The sequence below is a fragment of the Rhinolophus ferrumequinum genome, chromosome 25 (genome assembly GCF_004115265.2).
Source record: "Rhinolophus ferrumequinum isolate MPI-CBG mRhiFer1 chromosome 25, mRhiFer1_v1.p, whole genome shotgun sequence".
Lineage (NCBI taxonomy): Eukaryota > Metazoa > Chordata > Mammalia > Chiroptera > Rhinolophidae > Rhinolophus > Rhinolophus ferrumequinum.
The window spans coordinates 31296256-31303808 of NC_046308.1; the positions used below are offsets into that span (position 1 = coordinate 31296256).

The 7553-nt window shown below is 40.8% G+C and overlaps 1 pseudogene; it reads left to right on the forward strand.

Annotated features, from left to right (window-relative positions):
- The window catches only part of LOC117017354 (histone-lysine N-methyltransferase SETMAR-like), a 66800-nt pseudogene extending 63096 nt beyond the window's left edge, over positions 1 to 3704 (forward strand).
- The last annotated feature ends 3849 nt before the right edge of the window (positions 3705 to 7553 follow it).

Genomic DNA, 7553 nt, shown 5'->3' on the forward strand with positions numbered 1-7553 from the left:
TGGAGAAAATATTAGCTGTAAGGATAACAGGATTGGGTGGCTTTGCTAGGGGTTATTGACACTCTGCAGAATGAAAATAAATAGCTAAAAGTAACAGGCAATTGAGAACCAGGTGTGAAAGCCAGAGGGTGTCTTTGATTGCATACAGGGAACTCTGGCAGCTGAGCGAGGAAAGCTGAGGACAAAACCCAGGACTCCCCAGCAGAGCAGTTGAACTTCAATCACATGGTTAATGGCCCAACTTACCCCAACACAATCAAGGAAGATTAGCTGTGGGCAGAGCCTGTTTAGTAACACCGGAGATCCTGGCTGACTGGTCGGGGCATGCAATGACAAAGATGGGAAGATTGGAGACTAGGGGGCATGTGGATGGGTATGTGGAATTGAGCACCGCGGGTGAAGATCTTTGTACCACACGTTAATGCCTACCAGAGATTATCCCCCAAGGAAGAGGCACGAAACAATTGCCAAGACAAAATGACTGCCATGTTGACATTTACCATGTGCATATGAATGAAGGGGTCAGAGTGGAAAAGATGGAGGGCATGCATGGGCCCAACAACATGGACTCCCACTCACCAAGGTTGATTTCTGCCTCTGCTGAGAGTTCAACTTGCCTGCAACAGAGTCTAACACTGAGACTCCAGAACGGCATGATTCCTTAAGGAGATTAACTGGACATGTGATGGTAAGTTGGTTACTATCGTAGTCTGTTCTGGCTAATAGAATAAAAGTACCATAAACTGGGTGGCTTATAAACAACATGAATTTAGTTCTCAAAGTTGTGAAGGTTGGAAAGTACAGTCAATTTGGTGTCTGATGAAGACCCACTTTCTAGTTCATAGACTGCTGTCTTCTTGCTGTGTCATCACATGGCAGAAGAGGGTAGGTGGCCTTAGGGGGTTTCTTTTATAAAGATACTAATTTCATTCATGAGGGCTCCATCCTCATAATTTAAGCATCTCCCAAAGGCCCCACCTCCTAATACCATCACATTAGGTGTTAGAATTTCAACATACCCTGCTACCACGAAAATAAGACTTAGCTGGACAATCCACTCTAATGCATCTTTTGGAGCAAAAATTAATATAAGACCCAGTATTATATTATATTATGTTCTATTCTATTCTATTCTATTATATTCTATTCTATTCTATTCAAGACCGGGTCTTATATTATAGTAAAATAAGACTGGAACTTATATTAATATTTGCTCCAAAAGACACATTAGAGCTGATTGTCCGGCTAGGTCTTATTTTTGGGGAAACATGGTATGAATTTGGGAAGGACATAAACATCTAGTCCATTACAACTACATTTCCATCCTGAAAGAGCCTGAATTTCATTTTCACAGGATTAGACAAAATTTTAAACATGGGTTTACCTTTCTGGTCTACATGTCTCAGCCAGCACTATCATCAGAGAGCACATGGAGAATTTGATCGATTCACTCTGACTCCTAATTTCATTGCAACAGACTAGGGAACCCAATTTACAGCAGAGGAGGTATGGAGTGGTCCCATGACTAAGGGATACATACACATCATATTCCACACTTCCCAGCTTCTGTTGAATTGATAGCGCATTGGAATAGTTTGCTAATGGCATATGAAGCATTAGTTTGGAGGCAACAATTTGCAAGGGTGGGGTACCATCCTTTGTGATGCATTATACTCACAGAATCTAAAACCTTTACATGGCATTGTGTCCCCAATAGAAAATCAAAAAAGAAAGAACAAAAAGCACACGATTCCAGTAATCAAAGGGTGGAAGCAGAACTGACCCCACTAGGACATCCTTAATACCCACTGGGGAACTTATGCAACTGTAGGCTCTACAGGGTTATAGGTCTTAGTTCCCCTAAAGGTACACCATCACCAGAAAAGAGGAAGACTTCCATGAAATTATGTGCTGTGACTGTGCTCTTCACACTTTGGGTGCCTGTATTCATGGGTTAATGGACACAAAGAGGCGTCCCCAGCTTTGCATAAGTAATCAATCATGATAATCAGGACTGGATGGAGTTGTAGGACACGATAAGGCCAGGCGTCAATATTTGTGGGTATTTCTTAGGCAGAGATGGAGGGCATGCTTGGGCCCAACAACATGGACTCCCACTCACCAAGGCTGACTTCTGCCTCTGCTGAGTGTTCAACCTGCCTTCAATAACATGATTCCTTAAGGAGATTAACTGGACGTGTGATGGTAAGTTGGCTACCATCGTAATCTGTTCTAGCTAATAGAACAAAAGTACCATAAACTGGGTGGCTTATAAACAACATGAATTTATTTCCCAAAGTTGTGAAGATTGGAAAGTCCCAGGTCAAAGTGCCAGTCAATTTGGTGCCTTGTATAATTGTGACTGTAAATGGACAGGACTAGCCACCCAGTCCTGAGAACGGCATGATGACTAGAGGCTCAGGATCCTCTTGGACTGGAACCATGCAGCTAGATAAGCCATTGTGGCCAGCAGAAAGGTGTTAGCTAAGGATAGGGGAATCTATTAGGTTGCTGCAAAAGTAATTGTGGTTTTTGCATTGTTGAAATTTGCTGTTTGATATTGGAATACATTCTTAAATAAGTGTGGTTATGTTATACATCATTTTAACGTGCATTTCTCTCTTTATGTTTTTTTGCTAATGATTTAATACTTGCTGTTTATTTTATATTTATTTTAGACTTTGGAAATGACATTAGACAGAAAGAAAATTCAAGCAATTTTCTTATTCGAGTTCAAAATGGGTCGTAAAGCAGTTGAGACAACTCATAGCATCAACAATGCATTTGGCCCAGGAACTGCTAATGAACATACAATGCAGTGGTGGTTCAAGAATTTCTGCAAAGTAGACGAGAGCCTTGAAGATGAGGAGCATAGTGGCCGGCCATCGGAAGTTGACAACAACCAATTGAGAGCAATCATAGAAGCTGATCTTCTTACAACTACACGAGAAGTTGCCGAAGAACTCAACATCGACCATTCTATGGTTCGGCAATTCAAGCAAATTGGAAAGGTGAAAAAGCTCAATAAGTGGGTGCTTCATGAGCTGACAACAAATCAAAAAAATTGTCTTTTTGAGGTGTCATCTATTATTCTACACAAAAACAGTGAACCATTTCTCGATCAAATTGTGATGTGTGACAAAAAGTGGATTTCGTATGACAACCGGCGATGATCAGTTCAGTGGTTGGACTGAGAAGAAGCTACAAAGTTCTTCCCAAAGCCAAACTTGCACCATAAAAAGGTCATGGTCACTGTTTGGTCGTCTGCTGCCGGTCTGATCCACTACAGCCTTCTGAATCCCAGCGAAACCATTACATCTGAGAATTATGCTCAGCAAATCGATGAGATGCACCAAAAACTGCAACGCCTGCAGGTGGCATTGGTCAACAGAAAAGGCCCAATTCTCCACAAAAATGCCCAACCGCACGTCGCACAACCAACACTTCAAAAGTTGAACAAATTGTGCTATGAAGTTTTGCCTCATCCTCCATATTCACTTGAGCCCTCGCCAACTGACTACCACTTCTTCAAGCATCTCAACAACTTTTTGCAGGGAGAACGCTTCCACAACTAACAGGATGCAGAAAATGTATTCCAAGAGTTTATTGAATCCTGAAGCATGGATTTTGATGCTATGGGAATAAACAAACTTATTTCTCATTGGCAAAAATGTGTTGATTGTAATGGTTCCTATTTTGATTAATAAAGATGTATTTGAGCCTAGTTATAATGATTTAGAATTCACAGTCTGAAACCACAATTATGTTTACAACAACCTAATAGATTGGATTCTGGGGGCTGGAGACAATAATCATCAATTACAACCCAAGACAACTGGGCTGTTGGTTTTCCCACCAGCCACCCTCTTCTAAGTTTCTCCTCAGGGAGATGGGGCCCACCACAATTCTGGAGGAGCTACTTTCTGAATGTACATTGAGAAATAGATCCAAGTAGCAAGGGGGTATAATGTGGAAGACATGGAGATGCGTCATCGAGATCCCCTTCAGGGAAAACCTTGCTGCTCAGATGTGGGACAGGCATCTTCCACTCTCAGCTTCTCAGGGTCTATCCCAGATGAAGAGGTGGCCACACCTGAGGGCATATATTTCTGAGGCAGCAAGTGTTTGCTACCCGAGCAAGACGGGGCTTAAAGACCAGGCCATTTGGGACCAACACAAGATACCCTGATAGGCACTGCTCACTCCAGAGCTCTCTGCTGGGTTGACTTGGCTGAGGCTTGTTGGGTCTGCATCATAGATCCCCTTCTCCCTCTGCCCAATCCTCTCTTTTCTTTCACTGTTGCTGATCCCTAATGTACCTCTTGTACCCCACACTCTGTCTCACAGTCTGCTTCCAGAGGACCCGACCTATGGCACTGCCCATTAGCATGAGCCTTTCAGCCTCTGGCTGGGATGCTTCCAGTCCTTATGTTTAGCTTCTGTTGGTCAGTATTGAGATTCTGGTGCTGAAGGTAGCCTGAATTGGTCTTGGTAAACCTCTTCTCTAGCTCCAGCTCGGTCCTGAAACACAGTGTTTAGAAAGCCTGAGTGGAATACACAATGGGATTTATAGGTGATGTAACACAGAATTGTACACCTGAAATCTATGTAACTTTACTAACAATTGTCACCCCAATAAATTTAATTTAAAAAAAAAAGAAAGCCTGAATGGTTAAAAACATTTTGTCTTTAGTTTCAAAATGAAAATCCCCCATTGATCTTGACCACACATCTGATTCTTAGCTACAAATCCATTCCTTCTTATAAATTCACTGTGGTTCTTTTATGGAATTTAAATCTAATTCAGTGAATGAAGTTTAATCCAGTGTATCTTTGATTGGAGCAGAAAATAGAAGAAAAACTTCTGTTCATAAGTAGGTTGTAAGACCATAGCAACTTGGTTGGCAGAGAAGGATAAGTGTGTATCTTTGAAAATAATGGTTTTGAGAGAACAACAATAATAACTTTAGCAGATTCAGGTAATATGATGTCCTAGATCCATTTGATTACTTCTGCTGTCCTCTCCTCCAGGTCTTAACCTCTTTCTTGGGTCTGCGTCTGAACTGACCAGACACACAGAGGCTTTGGTTTCTCTAGAAGTGACCTGGAAAGGCCTGGCCACACAGCTAAGGACATAGAGTAATTCTCTGTTAGGTGAACTATGACTTGGAAAAGACTGCAGATAGAAAGGAGAGAGCAGATAAGTTGGTCAGTCTTTCTCTTCCTAATGGTTTATTCTTAAATATGGTGGTTCTGTGTGGCCTCTCTGGATATGACCATCAGGATGAACAACCAGTGGTATTTTCTTATGAAGCTGTGGTCATCCTGGTAACACATGACCTTGGACCTTGTATTTGCTTTCCGTCCTTTCTTATTTCTTTTCCTTTCCTCCTCATTCTTGTTCCTGATCTTTTACCTGCCCCCTCCCCAGTTACATGATATCATATGAGCTTCATCCCAAGAACTGTTTCCCAGGGAACTCAAACTAAGGCAAATAACTAATACAGAGGGTGCCAAAAAAATGTATAGACATTTTAAGAAAGGAAAACTGTATTAAAATGGTAATACTCAATATATACTGATAACAAAAGATGAGTACAAGTCATGTTTGACTTCTGCAATTACAAGAGGTGCTCAAAGTGGTTACCATCAGTATCCAGACACTTTTGATTATGGCAAACTACTGCTTGAGCAATGTTGACCAAAGTGGCTTGTATACATTTTTTTGGCACCCTGGTATTTACTGAGTTTTTGATGAGTGCCAGACATGGTTCTCAGTGCTATGTGTGTATTAACTCTTTTCTTCCCCATAACAACACAATGAAGTAGGTATTATTGCCATTTTCATTTTACAGATAAAGAAAGTGTAACAGAGTTTAGGTGACTTGCCCAAGGTCACCATAAAAGTCCACCTAAGAACCAAAATTTAGGTCAGACATTCTGGCTCCTCAGGTTATGCTCTCGCTGCTTGAAGAATGGCCACTATCAGAGCATTAGCTAAGATCTTCAGATTTCAAATACCATATGGACTGGCACCTTTAGAAAGTCTTTCCTGACAAATAAAGGAGAGGTGTTATTTCTTTCAAAATGAAATTCTTATAACACTCTGCATCGAAAGGTGAGCATTTATTGAGTATCCGTTATTGTTGCAGACTGGGTTCTGAAAACAAATCTGTTCATAGATTTTATTTATTTATTTATTTATTTATTTATTTATTTATTTATTTATTTATTTATTTCCCTTGTAGTTTGATTGCTGGTGTCAGTTCTATCTGTTTATGAACGCTGTGAGATAGCAGAGGCATTCCTTTCCTCTCTGTTATACGTACAGCATTGACCAGGTGTTTATAAGCACTACTGCCCACTGATATTCTAACTCAAAACATCAGGAGATGGTTATGGTGGGTCACGTGGTCTTGAGTGAAATCTTGGGAGAAAGGTGAGCCCAGTAAGAAGAAACTTAGAGCCTTCTAGAAATAACGGCTTCTTATCAGGGCTCTATGACCCCTAACATCTACTCCCATAGAGATCTGTAAACACACTTGACGCCCATGAATATCTGGAAATTCATGAAAATTTGTGAGTAGGTCAGTGGCTGCATTTTTTGGGGGAGGGAATTAGGGGAAGACATACACAGTTTATCAGATTCTCATAAGCGTTGCTATTATGAAAAAACGGAATTTTAAGTTGCCTTGTCTAAATCATTTAATAATTGGGGGGGGGGGTGGTCTCAATTTCCTCCTATAGAAATAGGACACTAGTGCTTCCCAATGCCCAAGGTTGTTGTAATGCTCAGAAGAGATGAAAAATGTCTATAGAGGAATGTTGTCATCTCTAAATCACCTTACCGATGTGGGATGGTTAGTCATGCCTACGGTATGAAGGGGAGAGACTAACAGTGACTAAATAAATATGTTTGGTTCATCCAGAAGTTGACCTTGAGAAAAGGATTCGAGTATAAGTAGTTTATTTGAGATATGCTGTCAGGATGTATTGGTAGAAGAGTGTTTGAGTGAGACAGTGTGTGATAATGAGCAGGTTGCTTCTGTGAACAGTCGTCTTAGTCTCGATGTGTAGAACATGCTCCTGAGTTGTCTTACTTGAGGGCCAAGCAAGCTCCTACAGCCAGAGAAAGCTCTCAGGCAGAGTAACAGCTACTCACATGAAGATGCCACCTGCATGTACTAGAGGGGTAAATGCCAAGAGGAAATATGGGTGGAGAATTGGCAACAGCAAACTGTGAGCTAGACACAGTCACATGCATTATCTGTATTAAATTCAAAGTCAATGGTTCCCAAACATAGCTTTCTGCTCAAGTTACATGGGAAACTGAAAAAAAGAAAAATTCAGATTTCTAGGACCCATATTTGGGAAATTTTAATTAAGTATGTCTAGGGCAAGTTCTGATAACTGTCATTTTTCAAAGGGTCTCCAGGTAATTTTCATGATCAATGTGTTTAAGAAACATGGCACTTAAGAGCCCATTTAATGTAGGTGTAATTTGCTCCATTTAGATGGTAAGAAAACTGAGACTTGATGTGTTATTAAGTGTT